This window comes from Melospiza melodia, chromosome 8 (genome assembly GCF_035770615.1).
Source record: "Melospiza melodia melodia isolate bMelMel2 chromosome 8, bMelMel2.pri, whole genome shotgun sequence".
In the NCBI taxonomy this organism is placed as follows: domain Eukaryota; kingdom Metazoa; phylum Chordata; class Aves; order Passeriformes; family Passerellidae; genus Melospiza; species Melospiza melodia.
This window is the reverse complement of record NC_086201.1, coordinates 10,790,331-10,814,490: the sequence shown is the minus strand read 5'-3', so window position 1 is coordinate 10,814,490 and position 24,160 is coordinate 10,790,331. Positions and strand designations below refer to the sequence as shown.

General features: G+C 43.7%; 1 protein-coding gene across 4 annotated transcripts in view; it reads right to left on the bottom strand.

The window, feature by feature from the left end:
- The window catches only part of SEMA5B (semaphorin 5B), a 267,003-nt gene extending 254,189 nt beyond the window's left edge, over window positions 1-12,814 (bottom strand). For 2 of the 4 annotated variants that reach the window (XM_063161766.1, XM_063161769.1), the window contains exon 1: window positions 12,696-12,744. The gene's annotated coding sequence lies outside the window, so the exon portion shown is untranslated. Of the gene's footprint in view, window positions 1-12,695 lie in introns of all 4 variants that reach the window. The other 2 variants (XM_063161768.1, XM_063161767.1) reach the window with 2 other exon arrangements.
- Window positions 12,815-24,160: the final 11,346 nt, after the last annotated feature.

Below are 24,160 nucleotides of genomic sequence, written 5' to 3'. Positions count from 1 at the left end.
CCCTCTGCATAAGATAACTTAATTTACTCACCACATTTGATAAATAACTTGTATTCTGAATTTCAGAATTGTTCATTTAATGACACTGAGGATAAAAAAACTTTTATTTTTTAGCACTTACCATAAATATTCATAATATATTCTTCAACAGCATTCAGCCTTGCTTTATAGGAAAAAAATAATTTCCCAGAATGTACAGGAACTATTTCAAGGCCCCTCTTTAATATAAAGAATCCATCAGATTTCTGCTGTCAAACAAGAAAAAATGTTTGTGGCTGCAGGACTGTCTTTCACTGCTGCCTTCTATGAGTTTAGACAAGAGGCTTGACTTCTCTTTGTCTCATCTTCTTCCCTGGTAAAAATCAATTTGTTCACTTAAGACTCATAAAGGACAATGCAATGAGTGTTTTATATTACTGCTGGATAAAGCACAAAATAACAATGATGACTGTTTTTGTAAATTCTTCTTCCTGTCCTCTGCATGTGCTACTAAATATAGTGGAGCAAGACAGTTCTCATTGATTCTTGTCTTTGTTCTTACAGCTGCCTTTCATTTTCTGCATAAGCTTCCTCTCTTTTCAACATCCTTGAAAACCACGAAGAATTTACTGGCATCCCATCACAGTTCAATGTGCTGATACCACCTGGTTTTATCCCAACCAGAAAGATGGCTTTTCACATTTGCTCTGGTGTTTGCTAGTAAGCAGAAGACTTCAATTCTCAAAGACAGAGACTTCAGCCTACAAGTTTTTCACAGTCTTGATTAAATGCAATATCACTAGCCTTGTGTGTGAAAATGCAGAAATTAATAAATTTTAAGAACATTTCCAGTTCCTACCATGGTTTAGTTCAGCTGAGCATATGTTTAGCTAAGTGGTGGAGGTTTAGCTGATGCTGTTTGAGCTGGGGGAATGGACTGGACAATGTGCTGAAGTCAGTTCTATGAAAGTCTGGCCACCAATATATTAAATTAGTGTCTGACTTCATCAGATGCAGCTCAGTATTTCATTATAATCTTTAAATCTTAGCCTTTTAAAAATACCAAACAGAAATTTAGAAGGATATGGGAGAAAGGAAACACAACCTTTGAACTTCACTGTGAAATGGAGGGGCCAGCAAAATAAAAAGAGCTTTGTACTACTTTGGAAATTAAGAGCAGACCATTTCTATCAAATAAATGCTGTTGTAGCTGAAACAACCCAGATTGCAGACACATTTGTAGATTTCTGTTTTACAGAGAAGCTGAAGTTTTTGGTGAAAGATCTTCCTAAATCAATCTGCTTTGAAGTGCTTCCTACAATCATGATAATCTGTTCCAGAAACTGGTCATAATAGAAAACACCATTTCAATGCAGTCTACAAAGCACAGTTTTAAAAAAGCTTTCAGTTACTCCTTAATTGTAAATATGCTACCAAGCCACTCACTTCTTCACTGGGGAGAGCTGGCTGTGGTAAGCACACATTTCCTGATCTCCTGCCTTCTAATCATGTCTGTCAAGTCTTTGTGACTGACAGACATGTAAGCTCTGCTATTCAAAACAAATAAGAGATGCCTAAATTATACCACTGCATTTTAAAGAAGCACTGTCGAGTTGAAAATGTGGGGCCATCTCCTGCAGCTCTGACTCAGGTAGTATGCCAATTTCAAACCCAAATATTCTTTGGATAAGAACTGCAAAATGTGAACTTTGGGGTTTTTTTAAAGATAAAAAATCAAATTTTAACTTACAAAAATTGAACTCTTCCTACTGATGTCCCTTCTTGCAGGGTCAGCCTCTTGTCTCTTCAACAAATATCTTAGACCATTAGAACTACATGTTTATTACATGATTATTACCAATTCTTTAAACTACTAATTTAAAACTCTGTTTCTATCAGGTAGAAGTCTGCCATGGAAATAATCCTGCTAGCTCAAGGCTGTTGTGATAACTTCACTGAAGCACTTCAGTAGTTCATTTGGTCTATTTGTGAAGAAAAGTCTTACTCATCTCAAGTTAACTCTTAAGAAGTTTGGTTTTTTTCTTTCCTCAGTTGAATTAGTTTGGAAAAAAAACCCGCAAGCCTCATTGTTTTACTTCTGTTTTTAATCAATTACTTCTGCATCTTATGCTCAAACCTGTGGAAGCCTAAAATTCTGCAGAAACAGAAATCATGTTGTTTCACGTTTTTGTTTTAATTAAAACTAAAAATGCTTCTCTTGGTGCTGGGTTTTGCAACAGCATAATCTGGCAGACCTCATTTAGGAGAGCTCCTCCAGACCAATACCCTCCCTATGCAATCTGGTTCCATAGGTACCAACTTTCTTTGATTTTTTGGGCTCACATTGCAGTCCTCAGCCAAGCACAACCACAGCTCTTCACTGAGGCTGCACTCATCTATTTGTGAGTAGAATTGGGCTCTTGAACTTTTTGTGGACGTCCAAGCCCTCTGAGAGCTTTGTAAATGGATAGCAGAGTAGGCTGCCAGAAAACAAAGGGTTTTCATTAAATGATAACATCTTTCCAAACTAAAAACAGAAATTGTAGTACTTATGGGAAGATTCTAGTCCTCTCTAACCACAGGTATCACAGTTAAGGTTAGTGCAAGCCAACCTGATACTACTATAACTTTTGCAAATAATTTAACCATTTGCCTTGTGTTAGCAATCAAGAACTCAGGCCAGTAAACTCTCATTCACAGGTCATTTTACTGAAATTAGTAACACACTGAATTTGTACAGATTGCAAAAGTGAGTTTGATTTTGCAGGCTCAGATCTTACACTTGCAAGAATATAATGTCTTCCTCACCAGAAATTCTGCCTGAACTCTGCCCTCAGTTAGTTTAAAGTGTCTCTTTTCCCCCTGCCTGCATTGCAGTGCTCCTGAATGAGAGTCTGCCCAGGCAAAGTGCAGACAGATGTTTTGACATTTTCTGCAGAGAGTTCCCTTGATACAACACTGCTCTGATGTACAAGCAGTGCTGCTGCTGCAATCCCCACCCAGCTCCAAGCCATGCTCCTCTGCCAGTAAAAACCTGCTGCTGCCTTTAACCATTGCAGCCACTCCAGCTCTACACCAGGCTCCTCATGCCAAGGGATTCCTACACCACTGTCCTTTTCTTCTGCATTCCAACTTTGCATACTTATCTCCTGATGTCTATCTGCTCAGTTCTGCTCTACAACTTCTGCTGTTTCAGTTCTCCCAAACCTTCTGTCACTTCTACAGTCTACTTTGACCAGTAGCATCCTTAAAAAGTTCAAAGAAGAGCCATCAAGCAATAAGGATTGAAAAAAACAGTGGAAAATCCAGTATCATACTGAAATATCACAGAAAATTAAGAGATTACTTGACTGCAGATCAAAGTACTTTCACAGCAAGAAATGTGGTGCTTTCCTCTTTGGATAAGAGCATAGCAGGGCCAAGAACCTAGCAACTAAGGGGCAGCATAATCACAAGAGTTGCTAAATTGTAAACACTTAACCAAGAATTGCAGGATGTTCTCTCCCTTCATAAATATTTAAATCAAAATAGGATGTTTGTTTAGAAAAATTGACCAGCTTGAACATGAATTGGCTCAGGGGAAGTTCTGTGCCTTCAGGGAAGGCAGAAGAAAATGACTGGAAGCACCTTTCTGGAGTCTGTCACTGTGGAAGGAAGGACCAGATGGGGAAGAACCCCATGAATCAAAAGTAAAATGGTAAAAACTAAAGGGTAAAATGTTAAAAACCCTGTTCATATATGTAGTCTTACAGGTCAATGAACTCCATTTGAAAAAGGACCAAATGACCAAAGACTGCTTGCCTGTGGGATCTCAGCACCTCAGGACTGAGGTGCAGAGAGAGACCGAGACCACCCTTGGGGGGCTCGGGAGTCCTGGAATGTTGCCAGAAGTGTCTGGTGACAGGACTTTGATCCTACACAGGAGATGACACCTGTATGAGGACTGGGAGGATTTCACTGGGGTGAATGGTGAAGGGATAAGTTAGTTAGAGTATAATACACAGGGTTTAGGATTTCTGTACAGGGGGGTCTAGAGAAGTAAGATGGAGGAATTGGGGCGTGTCCTGTCCTTCTTCTTCTTCTTCTTGGCCTCCATCTTCTGTGGTGATGGTGGCACTTTGGGATTGGTCTTTACTAGAAGTGCACCGGTTAATAAGAGTAGAAAGTATTGGAGAAAAATCATAAATATTGTACACGTAACTTCGAGTATAAAGATAGGTGACCGCCCAGGAGGCTGGGGAGTGTGCCCATGGCTGACTGCTGTGCAGACCTCTGTTGGGCTGAAAGAAAATCTTTTAGATAAACAATTAATAAACACCGAGACCGAAACAAGATCAGAAGTCTCTCCTCGTCCTTTGAAGCGCGGGCTGTCCAAGGCCACTCTGGGCCTTTCCCGGCCACCTAAACAGCCGAGAAACCGAGCAAGTGGCATCCCTGAGCTATCTCCGAACATAAAACAGCCGGGAAGAGAAACCGACAACCAGCAAACATAAATCAACCATAAAACAGAGGAGAAAGAGAAAAATGGGATCCAACACTTGCCCAAAGCACATCACCCTCAAATCTGCCCATGAGTTTTCAATGCAAAATTAAATTTAGACTTGTCAGCCTTGATGTGCTTTGTTTTGATGAAACCAGGAATGAAATACAGCACAGTAATCTTATCCAGTCATCTTAACTAATTCAGCATTTTGGATGCCTTAGCGTATGAACTTTGCAGAGAAATTTTTGGCAAAAAAGGATGGCATTGTAACTGCAGCCTTCTTAAAATTAACTCACACCAGCTATTCTCAGTAGTACCATCATTATCTGTGAAACTGTGCACAAATGAAGAATCAATAAATAAATATGAAGAAGAAATTTAGGGGGAAAATGAAGTGCTATTAGCATTCCAGGAGTATAATAAACTCATAATTCTCTGAGGCAAAACAGTGAAGCCTGGATTTGCAAAGCTACCATAGACAAGGAATTGTGCAAAACTCATTCCAAATATAAGCTGGTTTAATATTTCAAAGACTCATTAGAGGGAGCACACAGCGTTAGCAAAATCATGGTTTGTATTACTGATGTACAGTCCTAGACAAATACAGAAGGTATCTAGTAAATTACTCTCTCGGGAGCAATTTCTGTTGGTTAAGGGGGGGAAATGTTAAATTTTAAAGATGTTAATCACTTGTTTTTGTTTTATTTCAACCTGTAGAGATGCATGTCTGGTATGCATATGAAAATGCAAAATACAGGAATAATCCCTAGCTCATCTTGAAAACATTGGGACCAACAGTGCACATGCCAGCAGGGTACTGATTTTCTTGCACCACAGTCACACTCACTTACACTGAACTGTTTAGTTGTGTAAAGGATTTGCACAATAAACCTACACACTGGCAATGTTGAGCATGGAGATAAAGGCATAGTCTTGTAAGGCATGAGTTTAGGGCTTTGAGGCAGGAAAGCAACAAAATGTAACATATCATTCATAGGATTTAATTACACTTATAGAATTAAATAATTGAATAACTGTTTTCAGGGCTTGTAACTTTGCCTCTGCCACTAACACACACTCTATGACCTTCAGCAAGTTGCATAAGACTAGCTTTTCACAGACCTCAAAGTTTAATTTGTACAGATTTCAGTTGCTGGCAACCCTACCTGGCGCCCATCTGCATCATTATTCATGATACCTTTAACAGATGAGCACAAAATTCTCCAGGCCACAGTCCTTTTATGCCTCACTCTCTGTCCCTGATGATTATTAATTCTGACTGCTGAGCATGGATGTTAAAATGGAAATAAGGTTAAGTTGTACTATTATATCACTTGATTATCCTCACAAAGCAGGAACTGTGAAATTTTTTATATTATGTGTTACCTCACCTCATCCTTTGTCAGTATTAGAACACCACATGGTTAGAGTGCATATTCCTATTTTGCTCATGTTGAGCAAGTATGTATCTTTATCCTACCACAAGCCACTAATGATATTCTTCCCCCTGTTGCCTTTTATTTTAAGTAGGTGGTTACAAGTGCAATTGCAACTAAAAGCTAAGCTCTTTTGGACTGGAGGAACACATTGGATACAGGCAAAAACTGAGTCTCAGCTTTGTGTTTCTAATGAAAATGCCCTTCATATGTGGAATGGACACCAGAAAAGGTCAGAGAGTGAAATATTAAGTGTTTTACAAATATAGACTGATTTCCCTGTCCAAACCATGTGTTTGAAAATCTCCTCCTGGCAGACAATCTTCAAGCAGGAAGGGAGAGCAGAGAAAGGAACATGATGCAGGGCAGGGGGATCTGTAATCACTCTAAGAAACTTCTGAGACCTAGCTGAGTTTTCCTTCCATGTGTTATATATATACATATATATATATATATACAGGCCCCAAAAGCATCTCCTTCTGCATTCTTGAATTTACCATATTATCCTGTCAAACTGAGTTATCCAGACAGAACTTCCTACCCTTTCCTTTCTTGCCTTATTTTTTCCTCCTGTCTTTGATGTGCTGTAAATCAGCACCATAGGAGAAAAATAAGCAACCTTTAGCTGAAACAGCAGGCTAAACAACTTCCACGTGGCCAAGCAGCACAGCAAAGCAATTAAACCTGCCCAACAGGTCATCTGTAGTCAAACTCCTCTTCCCTTAAGAGCCAAAGTACTCCCAGATTTAGTTCCTAATCCTACCTCTGAGTTGTGCAGATGGTTCCACAGCACCCACTCAAAACCCTTTGAAGTTACTATGAATCCAAACATCTGGGTAAACTCGCTGTCCCTGCATCTGCTGCAAGAATGAGGATGTGGCCAAAATCTCATGGAAGCTTGTGTTCTGCATTTTGAGAAAACAAGCAGGATCTGCTTCTTTCCCACAAAACTAGTCATAACTGTCACAGCCATATTTTGGAACCACCAATTTGATCTCTGAGTCAGAACAATTTCATACCATATAAGAAATTTTCATTCTGTTATCCTTTCAAATAAATTTGAAGCTATTTTTTCATTTTCACTCTACATCAGTAACCTGCACAGGGTTTGCACAAGGTTTGCACTTGAAATGAAAAATACTGCTTTTAAAATGACAAACACTGAACACAGGACATTTGTTATCACTAAAAAAAACACTCTCTGTCTCTGGAGAAGCATAATTCATTCACTGATACATGCACCCACATTTTCTCCAGGGAGTTTCACAAATTCACATGCACTCCCAGCACTAAATTTTGCATTTCAATCTAGGCATTAGCTATAAAAGATGTGTAAAATCTTATGTAGTCAGACAGAAGCTGTTCCCTATTGGCTACATAATAAGCACCTTAGGTGGCTCCAAGGTATAAAATTATTCCAAAAGGGGTGTGGAAAAAATTACACTGCATAAATTGATTCCACATCCACCTGTTCCAGGTGCCAGCAAATATATTTTGTTAAAGCCATCTGGTTGTCTTAAAAGCTAATAGTTTTTGAAGACTGCAGCACAAACAATCTGGAAAATATACCAACTTTCAAAGCTACAAACCCTTTAACTGCAAATGGCTTAGAGATCATCTATGCAGGACTTAGCTGGGCTGTTCTGCAGGACTGCAGGTGGCATCTCTGCTTAACTTCTAAGACAATCTGGCATCAGGGTACATCCTTCATAGCACAGAGGGTCCAAGGCTACTGGAGGATCCATTCTGCATCATCAGATGCTCACATGATATTCTCAATTATGGAATGGGTTTGCCTCATGGTCTGAAGTTGTGATGAAGCTTTTGAGTGCAGCACAATGTTTGGCAGAAATAAAACTTATGACTGAGGTTCTCTGCAGGTGGCTATGTCCCGGCTGGTCACGTGTTGCTGCATCACGGATAAAGTCAAACTTTGAAACTGGCACTCTGCAATTTATTTAATTTGCAGCAACAGCCTAATAGGGAGTATGTTATCTAGACTAACAAGCCCATAAGCATTTTGCCTGCTCAACAAAGCCACGAGGTCAGACACTGCTGCAGTTTGTGTTTATCAGGGTCTGGCTGTGCCGGGCGCTGTTTCCCGGAGACGCGTTAACAACAATGAGGAACATGCAGCACCTTGTAAGATCAAACTTCTTCACAGCAGCTTCTGGGAAGAAAATATTCTGTGCTCTCTCCACAAATGACCTCTTTCTGAACACCAATGAAATTATACATATGATTTATAAACTCTATAGGTGTTGACAATTGATTTGGGGATTAAAACTAATCAGCATGTTTACTTATTGTCTGATTTACAGCTCACTAAAAAGTAAATAAAGACACACCAGTCCTTAACCAGCACAGTGCTTTGGTACATGTTTAATTATAAGCACATGAATAGCCCTGCCACCAATTCAGAGTCATACTTTGTAACTTGGTAACATCCTTCACATGCAAATTACCTCCCCGAGTTATTACATTTAGAAACAAAATAAACCCACTTGGTTTGTAGATACATTTTTGACAACAGTAATATTTCTGGACTATTACTACTGATAAACTCATCTTCAGAAAATCACCTTGAGTGATTTTTTGTGGACCTTAAAAAATCGTGCTTTATATGAGTTCTGAAGCAGAGGTAACTTTGGGAGTCGCGGCGCTGTAGTCAAGGAGACCCTGCGTGCTGAAAGTCACAGTTGTGCAGTCAGAGCTCTGCTGCACTTTACTCACAAGGTTTGAGCCTGGGGTAAGAAATAACGGCTGTCATGCAGTAAATTTTTTTTGGACAACAATGAGAACAGTGGGGAAATAAATACTGAGGTTAACTGTGCTTGAAGAATAATCTCCAGCAAGCAAAGCACTGTCCACACAGTTGCAGGCTCAAAGAGCTGAAAAAGTCTCACACTCAGCTCCCACTGAAACTAATGAAAATTGCCACCATGGACAGAGATGGGATGATTCCTGATACTGGGCACACCGGACAAGCCAGCAGTCTAAAAGCAAGAGAAACAATCCCTACAATAAAACTGACACAGTGCCTTCAGTGAGCTGATTTTTGTTTCCTTAAGTAACAGAGCAATAACAAAGAGCTGTTGACTTGAATCTCAGAAGCAAAAACGCTCAGACACAGCCCATGTCAAGGCACAGCAGGGATAGTGCGATACACCACGGTTTGTCTCCTGGACTAAATCACAGGGATCCAACCCAAAATTGTGGCAGTTCACCTTCACAGTATTTGGTCTGTAAAAGGTAAGTCCATCACTTAAGACTGACTTTTTGATTTCAGTGTGATTTGGTACTTACACACAATGAACACTGATGAATTTTACCCCTAGAGAACCATTCTGAGTTGTCTCTACCACTCTCTGCAGGTAATTAAATTTCCCTTTTTCAGCTTTATACCAGAAATGATCTTGTGGGCATGATCTGCAGCAAGGAAAATCCAGTTGAAGACTTCACACTGGCACCTAAACTCTGAATCTCGGCACTACCCCAGCAGCAGAACACCTTCACATTACAGTGACTGACTCCCACTCCTCAGCACGTCCCCTCTCTTGGAGCCAGTCTGCCCCTGCTGCTGCAGTTCTTGCCATGAAGGCAGTGAGCTGCACTTAGCAGACCTGACAAAGCTGGAGTCCAGCACGTGGCCTCCCAATGACAGACCCTCAGTAAAATTGCCCGTGGCTTCCAGTAAAAAATGAACTAAGAAATGCTAATCTAATAATGCAGGCATGTAGATAAATGAAAGGTGAAAAGGCTTTTAAATGCATTCTAAAACCAATATTTTATGAGATGGATCAATATATTTCTCTAGGCTGGAAACAAACGAGTTCTCAAAGAAAGTTAAATTTAGAGAAGAAATTGTTTGGTTTTCTTACTACGGAAAACAGTGGTGATAATTCCTTGAGGGCACTTGTACCAACAGCACTCCAATGCTAAGGCTTCACCATGTTTTCCCTAAAAACAGTACAGTAAAAACAAGGTAAGGTTACTACTGCCAGCCTACTACATGTGAACAAAACTAGCTTTGCAATCATACAGCATTGTCCTTAATTTCCAGTCCTTCACCAGCATATGGAAGTGGTGCGACCACAAAGTAAAACAATTACAGCTTTGATCTTGCATCTACAAGGAATCACCTGAACACGGGCTACCGGATAAGACCCTGAATTCCCAGATCCCGGTTGATGGAGCCCGCAGCAGCCGGCGCTGGAGGCAGGGAGGCGGCAGCGGCAGCTCGCTCCCTGGCACTGTTGGATACTGCCCCCTTTCGCCGAACAGCCAGGCAACAGCCCCGGCTGCACTCTGAAACTTTGCCCGGCATCTATTTGTTTTCGGGAAGATATATTCATGCAGATGGTCTTATTTAACCCTACTATGTCTGTTCGCATCATTATTTGTCCTGACTAAAATAGAAATCTGTTGTTTGAGCCATGTTTAATGTCATAGAGTGCCTGCTTCCCAGGAACTTTCCCTCTTACAGGGCCCTATCATGTGTCAGCCCAAGTCAAGCAGCACTTTTACAACTGACTACAAGGTAAGAAGAAAAGTTTATAGTCTGGGGGTATGTTCCCCCAGGTCAGCTGTCGGCCTGGGGAATAAAGGCCAATCACAGTAGATGACCAAAGCCATTCTGTCTGGGAACTTTTTTAATCTTACTGCAAAGCAACTAAAGTTCCACGGCACCACTTGCATCGAGTTTCTCTTGGGCTACCCACATTCCTGCTGAACCCATCCCCATGCCATTGTTTCCAGTCAATGTGAACTGATCAAGGCCAGTTTGCTAAAAGTCATTTTCTGTGCAGAACCTCATCCCCCGCATCTCTCTGTTCAAGCCTTTTGTCCTCTGGGATTGTGCTTTTTCACTTGCTGGAGTTTGCACATTTTCTCCTCCCTGGTTGCCCCAGCTTTTTGCAGGAAGGGAGAGAGGTCACAGAGGGCAGCCACTGCCAATTCCATCAGCCTAACAGGCTGGGGGGGGGGGGGATGAACAAAGCAAATATCTATATTCTGAAGGGTGGGATCTCTCTCTCTCCCCCATGACTTCAGGATTAGTGAGTCCCTGGCAGGAGAGGACAAAAACTTGGCCTTTTTAATGAAAGAAAAAAGATAGAGAGAAAACCAGAACAACGTGCCTAGACTTCACTGAAAATGCAAGAAGCATAACATAAAACACAGAGATTCCCCACTATTGCCTAGTGCCGAGTCCCAGTCCAATCAGAAAAGTTTTAGTGCAAAAGGAGAAAAGATGAAAGATATGTATCATTCAATTGTCTGTTTAAAAACTGAATCTGTTAAAAATCCGGTTAAATATCAGCAGGATTTTCCTTCTCCACTGCCACTTTGTCTGCAGTTATGACCGGTTTTCGACATTGGGTGCTTACAAATCAGATGTATAATCACAACAGTACTTTTCTGTAGGAGTAGTTTGTTCCAGCTCCCCTCATTCCTCCTCCACTCACCTGGGATCTCTAGGGATCTCAAGCAGCAGTAAGAATCAAAGCCCATTACAACTTCTGGTCTATTTTGTCCACAGGTGTAGTCAGCCTGGGGTCTTAGCCTACCACTGAACACATCCAGAGGCAAAGACATCAAACCTCTTGCAGCTCAGACCATAATTTAGGAACAGAAGTGTTTTTTGTAATGAGAGGGAGCACTTGCACAACAAAATAAGGAACTTTACTATGGTGGTTCTTAACCAATATATCCATACATAAATAGTTTTAAGATAAAAGAAAGGGGGGGGGGGGGAAGTAAACCTCAACTAAAACCAGATAAATAAATTAGGAAAAAAAAACACCCAAAAAAACCAAAAAAGCCCCAACCAAACAACAAAAACAGGACCTGGCATCTACCATGTTTGGAGACCTTTTTTTAAGGACAGGAAATTATCAAAGAGTCTAAACTGAGCCAACAGAGGACAGTGAACCTTTAGGACATAGATACTCCTAGATACTTAATGCTCCACCTAAAAGCCCATGAAGACAGGTTCAGGACCGACTTGGCAAGCACACCTTTTGTTTGTTTCCTCTGAGGCATAACAGTATGCGTGCTCCTGGGCAGCACCAGGAGCAGATGGTAGCGCTGGAAAATACAGCTCTCCAACTTTGGTGTGGATATTTGAGCTGGATCTACAAAGGTTGTTTCTGGAAATCCTACCCCCCATATACTCCCCGTAAGTTTCTAACAATGCGCGGATCTAAGGAGCAGCACAAGGCTCTCGGCTTCCCTCTCCCTCTCCCCTTCGCTTTTGATCTCCATCTGGACGTGAGCTGAAATTTAATGGGCCACCCCTACCACAAAGACAAATTACCATCTGAAAAACAAAAATCATTGATATCCCTTCGTCTAGGCTATCCTCCTTCCCACCACTGCACCCCTTCGCTCCCGCCACAGCCTCCCTCAGCGGGTTTAGGAAGAACTGGGAAGGTGGCGGAGAGGAGGAAAAAAAACCCACCTCCACTGCCACCTCCGAGCTAGCGTGCTCTCCGGCGCTGCCGGACCGCGAACACAGCGACAAAAAACAAGCCCCTTAGGCTTCCTGGCGGGCAGAGGGACGGCGCGCCGAGCGCCGGGCACAAACACACCCCCACGCCCCGCAGGTTGCCCCCGGCCCCCATTACCGGGCGCTGCTCCGGGGGCGACGAAGACGCGCAGCAGCCCGGGGGTTCCCATCTCCCCGGATCCCCTTCCCAGCGCCGCCCGCTCCCCCCGACCCCGCCGAGTTGGGAAGTTTGCGCGCCCCCGGCCCGTCCCGCCGCCCGCCCCCCGGGCCGCCGCCGCGCTGCGCTTACGGGGTGGCCGCGGGGCTCCCGGTGCGGGGCTCACCGGCACATCGCGCTCTGCAGCGGGGGCAGCCGCGGCGCGGCTCGGCTCGGCTGGGCTCGGCTCGGCGCGGCTGGGCTCGGCTGGGCTCGGCTCGGGGCGAGCGGGGAGCGGAGCGGCGGCTCTGCCCAGCCCGGCGCTCAGGGAGTGCCGCCTCGGGCCATGCGAGCGGCGGCGGGCAGCGTCCCCGCGGTGCGGCCGGAGTTGGGACCGAAGTCCTCCCGGGCGCTCCGCTGTCTCTTCCAAGCGGCTCCTATCAGCACGGCTTCAACTCTTTCCATCGGAGACCGAGGGGAGGAGGAGAAGGAGGCGGAGGAGGAGGAGGTAGGGAAGGAGGAGGGAGCTAGGGGCTGGCAGCCCCAACTCGCACTGATGTCAACTAATATATTCAAAGTTCAACAGGGCATTTCTCTAGCAAGCGAATCGCCCTCGCCGCCCTCCCCGCTGGTCGCAGCCGGCCTCCCCGGGCCGGTGGGGGGTCCCGCGGAGCACAGCGGCACTTCCCGGCCGGACCCTGCGGAGGGGGGCCGGCGGGGCTGGCCCCGAGAGCAGGGGGTCGGCGATGGGGGATGGCACACTTTTCAGGCGGGCAGGTTCAAGTGCCGCCGGTGTGGGGAGGGCTGAGGGTGGAGGTGAGGCACCAGACAAGAGCGAAAATAATCCACCGAACGGCGGAGCGATGTTTGCGTTTAAATCCAGCCTCTTCCCTCCCCGCTGGAAGGGGCAGGGCCGGCTGCGTTGCTGTGGCTGTGATGGGAGAGGGGAGCGGGGAAGCGGCTGCGCTGGGGCTCAGAGCGGCGCCGGGGGGCTCCGGGCTCCCTTACAGCCCCCGCGGACACGCCGCCCCGCCGGGGCTTGCACCGAGCGCGGAGCGGAGCGCGGTCCCCTGCCCTGACTGAGCCCCTCACTCGGGCCCGGGGCTGTGGCCACGTCTCCCCGATGTCCCCTTGTTTGCCGGAGGCTAATGGGGCCGGGATGAAGCCGGGGAGGGAAGCGGCAGTTTTCTGACGCCGGAGAGCAGACAGCGGCGGAAAATCCGCGATGAGGAGAGAACGCGGCTCGGAGCGCACGGGAGAAGCAGCGCTGTCCCTCCGCGGCCCCACCGCTGCCCGGGGGGAATCGCGAGGCCGGGGGGCTGCATCAAACGTGGCTTTGGGAAGGCTGATGCACAGCGCCCGAACGCCCTTAGCGACAACCGCATAAAGCCATAGGATGGACCCTGCTGATGGACAAGCAGCCCGGCAGTCAAAGGATAAAAACACTTCTGGGCTGGTCTAGTGACATTTTAAAATCGCCAGATAAGAGCCTCAGTTATTTATCAGCTGAATCCCCAGATAGAACGGCCTGCACTGATGCCGTTGCATATGTATGTGTGCATACATAATGAGGCTGGGGTTTTTTCCTTCTGTAAACTGATCCTGTCATTCATGTTGACAGTATGTTATAGCTATATAAAAACAGTGTAATTGTATGATGGCTCATCAGTGCTGTGACAGCCAATTGTGGCGGCAGTGGGTGTGCTCCCAATTCTCATCTCAGAGAACTAACTGCATAGATCCGCTGAGATGATGATTATACAACATGTAATTGTTTGCCTGTTCATAATTTCTCAGTTCTTCCTTAACCGAGGAACTATATCACTACATCTGCTCAGGCAGTAATGTATTTTTTCATACCTTGAGTGAAGCAGTCAATATATTATTTATATGCATAACATTTTTTATCTCCTTTCCATTTTAAAACTCACACTGGAAAGCATAGAACAGGTGAAGAATACAAAACAATTGCAATTTCCCTATGTATTCTGTTCAAAACTCAAACTCTGGAAGAAGACTTGAGTCAGACATAGTCTGGAAAGTGCTGAGCAAACTGCCCCATTCACAGTGGCATCACATTTGTGCCTCTTTTTTTCCCTATCTTTCCTAATACTGAAAAAACTCTGACCTTTTTTTTTTTTTTTTTTTTTGGTAATAGTATCTTCTTAGAATATTGTCTTAATTTACATGTGAATAGTAAGTAAGTGTCCTTCCATTTCTTTGATATATAGGATGATATCTTTCAATTTAGTGAATTGAATTTTAAATAATGATGTACAACATCCTGGGCGGACAGAGCAGAACACAGTGAAGGTTGTGCTCTGTGCTGGGACACTATTTGTCTTCTTTTTCAGTTTTACTGTAGAGTGAGTCACTTGGTTATCTAAGCCTCAGGATCACCTCATCAAATGCCACAACTTCATATGCAATTTCCAGAAGACAGCTCAACCTTTCCTCATCTTAAGACTTTGAGATGTGGCACTGAGCATTGAACTTGAGACCACATAAATGTCTGTCAACATTTAAAGATATCATGGGTAGTACTTTTCTATTGAAGGAAAGATTGTTTGTCCTAAAATCTTCTAGCATTTTCCTGCTACTATTTTGCTATTTCTCCGACTAGGCTGGGATCAGTTCTGTTGGTCATGTGTGTGTATGCATTGCTTGAAGACTTGTTAATAAAATGTGCACATGAATAAAAGTTTTGTAATGTTTCCATGGACAGTCAGGTCCTGACACCTTAATGCCTTTACACAGCATGGTATCCGGGAAATCACCGGCCAGACAGAGAAACTACTCAAATCCTTTTAGTAAAGGGCTTGTGACGCAAAGCACTACAATTACAATTCTATGAAAAAGAGAGAAATGTCATGGGAAAAGTCAGGGTATTGCATGTGAAGTGATCTGTATCAAACAATTTGTTTCCAGTCTCCTGAGGAGAGGATGTACCGGGCTCCTATTCCGGGCTTGGCGGAGGCCGAGGTCATGGCAAGACTCCTCACAGTTGCTCGCAGAGGTGTTGAACTGTAACCCTGTCCAGAGCCACCGCCGCTGGAGAAACGCCCTTTCCGCTGGGGGCAGAGACGCGGCCTGTGGCTGTGGCTGTGGCTGTGGCTGCGCCTGTGGCTGTGGCTGTTGCTGTGGCTGCGGCTGTGGCTGTGGCTGTGGCTGTGGCTGTGGCTGTGGCTGCGCCTGTGGCTGTGGCTGTGGCTGTTGCTGTGGCTGTGGCTGTGGCTGAGGCGGAGCGGGCTCTCGGCGGTGCAGGCGCTCGGCGCGGCTGTCACCGCTAGGGGCTGCTGGTGCCTCCTGGAGCGCCGGCCCCGCTCAAGCCGCTGCCGGTGCGGGGCCACCGGACCGCGGGACACCCCGTGAGCCCGCACCTGGGAGCCGGGAGCCCGCACCCCGTGATTCGGGGGCCCGCACCTGGGAGCCGGGAGCCCGCACCCCGTGATTCGGGAGCCCGCACCCCGTGATTCGGGAGCCCGCACCTGGAGCCGGGAGCCCGCACCCCGTGATTCGGGGGCCCGCACCCCGTGATTCGGGAGCCCGCACCTGGAGCCGGGAGCCCGCACCTGGAGCCGGGAGCCCGCACCCCGTGATTCAGGGGCCCGCACCCCGTGACTCGGGGGCCCGCACCCCGTGATTCAGGATCTGCAGCACTCGTGTGAGCAGCCAGGGCAGTGGCGCGTCTAGCACAGGCGTTCCGGGAACCCTGTAGGGAAAAGGGGCTCCCGCCTTTGCTGCCTTCAAACTCAGCGGTGCAGAGCACGGAGAGGGATGGGGGAGAGTTCAATAGAGCGGAAATGCTGCAGGGACGAGGGACAGGAGTCGGATGGGAGCGCTTTGGGCTACAGGGCAGAAGGAGGCAGGATAACAGGTACAGGTGGGTTCTGGTGGGGATGAGGACGTGCAAGTGTAAAACAGAGCTCTCTGGGAAAGAAGAGACCAAACTCGGGCTTTTTATGAGCTGGGTCATCCAAAGGCAGTCCCCCAAATTGCAGATAGAATGGTATTTTTGCAACCTAACCAGATCATCTTTTAGCCCCCATTTGTACACAGGTCAGTCTGTTCATGACTGAACTGACTGCACAGACCTGCTTGAGCTTAAGCTGTTTTGGGCATTCAGATAAGTTTTCCTGCTAGATGTTTTAGAGGGTGGTCTAGAGGAATATCAATCCTGGCCTCGTTGTCTGGAAGCTAGGGAACAACATTGACCCACACTTGATGCCTGGACCATGACTCCACACTACTAGCAGTCTCATTAGAAAATTCTTTCTGCTGTAGATACCCAGACCATTTCACACAGACTGACAGTGCATATATCAGTGGCAAAAAATTCTAAACTATGCTGGAATTTAGAGCTGGACACATATGTTCAGACAATCACTACACTGGCCAACTACACGTTTTTATTTCCCCATCATACTGCAAGGGAAGAAGAAGAATTGCCATGAAAAAAAACAGTCAAAATATATGCAGCAGACTATCTCTGATGATTCAAATGCCTGACCCCGAGTGGAGCCCAAATGCCCTTCTAATGCAGTTTCCTCAAAAGAGAAAAAATACATTTCTAAACACAGTATCAGCAAATACTCAGAAGCAATGGCATGCAGCAATAGCAATAGTAAGCATTATCTTGAATACTGAGATCTAGATCTGAAGCCAAATGGCAACTAGCCATAAAATATTTAGGTATATGGCTTTTTTCCTGAATTTTAAATAGATTGCTAAATAGCCAGTAGCTGTGGTTTCCGGGCTCAGTCTGGTGGTGACAGCAACATTTTAATTTTTACTAAAGATAAGTTGAATTTAAATCCATGACACTAACTAAAAGTCAGATGACCTTAATGCAAGAGAATATAAATGAGCTCCCTGGAGAAAAGACACCGTGATGAAACAAATAGAATAATATATAGGGATGACTTGACACTGTCACCAGAGTGACAGTATTTAACTTCTTTGGAAAGAAATGAAATGAGCTTAAATTGGGACAACTGCTTTATTTTCAGAGAATTGCATCTGAAGCCTACAGACAAGTGCTATACAGTGGTTTCCCCCCTGATGCCAAGGGCCAATCTTCATATGTCAGTCAACATGACAAAGTCAGCAAATGTCATCACACTTCATAAAGGCAGGCCTGAGTATTCCCACTGAGTCTCACAAAAGTAGAAAGTTCCCTCTTTGCAGACAAAGACTTGTGAAACATAAAAGGTGTGTTAACACAATGATACACTAGGAGGAAGGGAAAGTTAAACTGAGAAACTTCTTGTTGCCCAGTAAGCATCCACACAGAGGTAAGAGACACAGCACCTAGCAGTCACCTATTTGTTGGCAAATAAAAAAGAGCAGTGAAAAATTAGTTTTTCAACAATACCATTAGGAGGTTTAACACTACATCAAAACTTGGTTTTCCCCTCCTCTAACTCAAGCTTTGAGCCTAGTGGCTGTGTTTATTGTATATTACTTTTGCCTTAAGACTGGAAGTGTAAAACCTAGCACCAAACACCTTTCTGGTGCCCCTAGACACATATTACCTGAGGGACTGAAAACTTCCTTGCTAAATACAAGTGGAATTTCTGTTTTCTTTTCTCTGGGAAGTAGAGGTACCTTTACAATTAGCCTTAACCTTTATTTAAAGACATGTTGTTTAGCACATCAGACATCTCACTAAACACACTCTAGAAAAAACACATTTTAATTGAAGGTGAATTCGGGACTGTTGACAGCTAATCTACTGACTTCATATCCCACTTTAGGCAATTCAGCTGAAAGATGAACTCAACACTGCAAGTTCCCATTACAGCCTTTGCAGTACCTTGTCTTATTTTAATTTTCCTTTAAAAAGCTAAATTAAAAAGCTTTACAGGGACCCACTTATACAATGAACTGTCATGTCCAGCAAGCTGAAAATTCTGAGTCTAAATGTGAGGAGGTTTTGAAAGTATTAATATTCCTTCCTCCACTTGCTTACACAGTGACCAATGTCTTGATAATGCAACTTGCAGTGTCTGGTTTGGAAAATGAAATTCTCAGTGTAATGGGAATGTGAACATGCTGATAAAACTGAGTATCTGTTCTGCAGATTGTAGTTCTGTTGTAGTATTTGAAACTCATGATCTGGAAAGCCATTCTGAGGATTTAGGAAGTTCACAGCGCTCAGTTAATACAATGGCCTTGCATACTTGCATGTTTTAATGAACTTAACTAAAAAACATACTGTACCTACTCAGTTAGTGATATTCAGATGCTTATAATTCAAATCAAAACAATTTGAATTTCTAATCTCACCCACTTTGGCCGCAGGGCTGTTTAAACTAAAATATCAGGAGAAAAATATTTTTAAAATTAAACTTTTTTAGTATTCACAATCAAAATATAAAGTGCTTTCAAACACATATTTTTATCCTTAGGCAGATGCCAACTAATTTAGATTTCAGCCCTCCATTTTGCAGGTTTTCAGATGGATATTGAAAATAAGGGCTTAGAGGGGAAACTGTATTGTAGCTTCACCTACAATGGTTGTGATGAAGTCACCAAGTCTTTTATCTCTTAAGAAATAGGCCCTTTGGAACTGATGCAGACAGGTCAATGCATTTTGGGGAAATGTGGTTCCAAATTCATTGACAGGTTAGCTACAATTTCACAGGGTGAGACATTTCCCAACAACAAACCTGAAACGTCACAAAAAGCTCTTCCTGCTGTTTTAGGGAAATGTAGCATATTGTAGCCATGTTCCCCCTTGAACTGCAGTGTCCCCCTTTGTGACTTGGCAAAGCAATGGAAGGCCCTGCATTAGAGAAGAGGTGAAAGTCTCCCAAAAAAGCCCTCTCTGCCCTTTTCACTGCTTGATTCAGTGAGGCAAGGTGGCTTCTCGCCCACACAAAGAGAAGGGTGGTGGAAGAAGTTCTGTGATGATGTTAAACATGTGTTCCTTGTTATTTTATCATTGGTAAACCAGAAAGAGGCTGGGCTGAATGTTTCTACAGTGTGTAACCTGTTTTTGTTAGAGAAAAAAGTTGAAAGAAATAGACACCTTTTTTCTTGCAGTACCTCAGCAAAGGACTGTGGCATACTGCAAACCTTGCAGTAACAGAAAGCCAGGCACACTGTCACATTAGGCTGCACTTCCTAACTGAGTGTGTGCTTCCCTTCACCAGGAGTGTCAGTAAAGGAAAATGATTGCAGCACAGTGGGTTAGTGCACTGAGAGAAGCTTTCTGCTTTGTATTTTCAATAATTAAAAACACTGCAACTTCTTCTCCAAAACACCACATCTTTCCTTCAGCTTGGCCATCTCAACATATAGTGATGGCATCTCAATTATAAGGCACAACACAATAGCAAGCAAGAGCTTCTTAGTGCCTTCTGAGGGTACATGGTGCAGCCACACAGACCAGGGTGTTGGAACAGGCAGGGCCAGGTACTGAGTCAGGTATTGAGTCCCAGGTATTAAGCAGTGCACTGTTATTCTACCCAGATAATCCCAACCATTTCATTACACTGTGTAAGTAATGATCTATTACTGATTATCTATTTGCCATTTCTTTTTCATGCAAACTTGTTCATTGGAAAAACCTTTGCTAGATTAAAACACATTTGGATATGTATAATCAAAATACAATCTCTCTCTCTCTCTCTATTTTAATTAGTGTAACATATACTGCAAAGTATATTGTATACTCAATCTAGTCTAGTGGCCAAAAATATTCCATGAATTCTGGTCAACAACTATCAAGAATTCTATTCCTGCCAGATAAGCTGAAAATTATCACTCGCTGACTAAGTCAATATGTTACTGTGCTGCTATGCCATATGGCCCTGGATGCTGAGACACAACACAACCTCATCAAGTGACACCCAAACTGGAGGAGTGGAACACTGGAGAGAGCAGGGTTTCCATTCAAAAGGACCTCAACAAACCAGAGAAGCAAGCTAGCAGGAACCCCATGAGGTTCAATACAGCCAAATGAAGCTGTGCACTGGGGTCAGACGTGCCCCATGTGGCAGGCCAGCCTGAGGGCTGAGCAAACAGCCCCAGAGCTGCAGTTTGGGGCTCACACAACAACAGCTGCTCACAGCCTGCACAGGGCCCAGGCAAAGGCTGCTGGGGCAAGAAGGGAACCACAGCCCCTGAGGTACAGAGAGAGGCAGAGGCCACTGCCTTCCTTAGGCTGGAGACAAGAAGCCCAAGGCAGGATGTAGCTACAGTCTTCCACTGCCTCAATCCATTGGAGAAGACAGACAGACATTTCTCAGGGGTGCATGGCAAAAGAACAAAAGGCAACAGTCACAAGCTGCAACAAGGGAAATACTAATTGGGAAGGGAAAAAAAATAATCTCAGAGGGACTAGAGCATCACTGAAACAGGAGCCCAAAGGGGCTGTTCAGTCATCACCCTTGGAGATTTTCAAAACTTCCCAACGCTTTGAATAATTTGATCTGATTTTGAGGCTAGTCCTGCTTTGAGCAGAAGTTTGGTATACAGAACTCCAGATGTGCCTTCCAACCTAAAGTTTTCTATGAATGCATCTCACAAAATGCAGTTCCATATGATACTACATATCCTTTCCACCAGCCGTACAAGGTGCTCAAGTCTTGTCAGGGGTCAACAGAAATGGCTTATTATAACAGTGTATGTAATCATGTTAAGTGAAATAAATTATTAGATTGCCTACATACTACATGCAGATTATTGTAACATGATGAAATATACAAACCTTGACTCTGTTCTCCTTTTCTTCAAAAATGTGAGATTCAGCAGTAGTAATGAAGGAAGAAAAGACAAAAGATAGAAACTGTTCTGCCCTGAACAATGAGTGGAACTGCTACATTTCATGTAAATATTATTGTGGATCTATGATACAATCATTTCTACAGTCAACAGGCTCATAATATTCCTTCCTCATCAAAACACATAGGGTTACTCATACAAGTAAAGGGTTGTAGGCATGCAAATTAATTTGTAGTAAGATGGTTAAAGTTCTAAATCATGTATTAAATTACTTCTATTGTACAAGTTTAACTTCATTTTCCAAGCTAGTCACATGCAACAGAGATGCAGTAATGCAGGTATTCCAGCTGCAGAGTGATTAGCTGCTGGTGCCTTCTAAAACTGGATTTGTAAGTCAGATCATTGGAAAGATCAGTGGCTTGTTTCCTGGATGTCATGAGACCAGAGAGGTGGAATATTGGCAGAAGATTAGGTTTATTTTTGTGTATGTGTCTGAAATATTTAAACAGACTAGGATAGAAATCAACTTACAGGGTTATAAACCCTGTTCCAGCAAAGCAAAAAAAGTCATAAGCAAGCCCATCTCAGGTGTACAAGGAGCACAAATATAGATTTATCCTTGAACAGAGGCCCAAAGTCCCATTAAAGTTCAGGGAAGGACAGTGATATTCAAGCACTTGCTTAGATAGGCATGTGCTTAAATGCATAATGATCTGGGGTATTTTTACTTGTACATCCTTGAGTATAAAACAGGGACCTTCCACCATCTTTTTTTTTTTTTTTTTTTTTTTAACATTGCAGGCATTTCTGCATCTCCTTGTTTCTATACTGCTGGTACTTTTGATTTTGCCACACAACTATACTGCTGGTACTTTTGATTTTGCCACAGAAGAAAAGTAGCATTCCAATATGAGTTCTCAGCCTGGATCTGATTAAACCAGAGAAATTAGCCACCAGTTTCTGTAGGGGTCAGATTTGGCTATAAATATTTATTCTAATGAATAATGAATCTAATATTCTAATGAATCTAATATTCTAATGAATCTTTAGACCCTTAAGATGCTTTGGTTGAAATGTAGCAACTTCTGAACAGTCTGATTGGGACCAATATATAAACAGTCAGACTGAGATGCCAGTCAGTATACCTTTGGCTCTCTCAGGAGCTTTTTCCTTTATTGTTTGTAGTCTTACCTGTTAATGCTCATCACAGTTACAGGCTCTGACTCAAGAGCTGTCATTAATCACTGCCTAAGAACACTGCATCAGGTAAGCAAACCCATCAGATGCTGAGCTGAAGCAGCAGTACTCACTTCAAACTGTCATTTGCTCCTGACATGACAAGGGAAAAGATTATCCAGCCTAAGCACCAATAATTTTCCACTGCATGATTTGAAACAAGCCTTGGAAATTGGTGCCACATTGCTACAAATGAAGGTGCTGAGGGTTCGTGAGGTGCAGAGGTCAGCACTGAAACACCATCCTCTGCCTCTACCCCTGCATGTCCTGCTTTACACCCACTTGTACTTACTCAGAGGTGATCAGCTGATGAGCCTCAATGACAGTGTTACAATTTAGGTTCTCTCAGCTCCCATGTTTGAAAGCTAGGTCTGAATAATCACATCTTTTGACAGAGCCAGACACATTTTATGAGAGTTCAGATTCAGTTTAATCCAGGTTTTCACCTGTGTTCCATCCCTAATTCTTCCTCTGAACAGCAAGAGGAAGCCAGGCAAGATCTGTGCATAGGTATTCAAATATTTTAGCTGTTCAGTTTCCAGGAAATCAGCAAATGCAGCAGTTCTCAAACTCCAGTCTACCAAACCACTGCTGCCAGAGTACTAAAACATCTGTCAATTTCAGGGCTCTGATGTTTTGCTGCTGCTTGGAGCTCAGGTCAATTCATTTAAGATTTCCAAAAGCATCTTCAATTTTTTTTTTTCTGTTTTTTTTTCCCCCTTTGTCCTGAAGCTTGGTGGTTTTGTTTGTTTGTTTGTTTGTTTGGTTTGGGGTTTTTTTGACCAGCTAGACTCTGAAATCAGAATATTTCTTGGAGCTGTTTCTATTTCAGGTATCTCTGGCAAAAATCCAGCTATGAGCAAACCCTCAGCCGCTGCCGAAAACAAGAGGGTAACAAACAAGAGGAGGGAACCAACACACTGAGTGACCTGGAAAGAAAATTATATATCTGCATGCAACAGAAAAAAAGTCCCCAGTAACAACAAGTGTAAATTCCTAACACTTCTGCCAAGAGAATGCTGAATGACAGGGTGCAGCAAAGCAGATGCACACCTCCTGGTGAAGGAAGCTCAGTTTCATATTGTTGCCAATAGTCACTCTAATTTTGCTTAACTATTTTTATGGCAACTCCAGTGTATGTTAGAAAGTATTGAGAAAAAGGCTGTGACACTGGAAAGAAAAACAGAATCCATGAAAGATCTGAGGTGCAGATTGTGATGATACAGTATCTGAAAATCAGGAAATTCATGCATTACTGTTCATATGTGGTTTCAGCAAGAGATAATATTCTTCCCACACAATGTTCAAACTGTTCATTAGTGGATCTTGCAGCAACTGCTGTTTTGCAGCCAGGGAATGACTGCACTTTAGTGGCAGGCAAAGGATCCCAACAGCCCCCAAAGTGCTGGGGCATTTTGCTATGTGGTGTTTAAAGTATATAAAGAAATATGTTTCTAATTTATTACCTTTTACACAGATGCATGCTTTATGGGAAAACCTTGATACAACTAATGCAAATTTCACTTCAAGGCTCACCCAGGAATTCTTTAAGGTCAATTTGTAGCCTGTATATTTTAAAGAACCCCATATTACTGCCAAACTGGGAATGGCAGCAGGACAGCTGGTAGGAATGGCACCCTTCTCCCCATGTT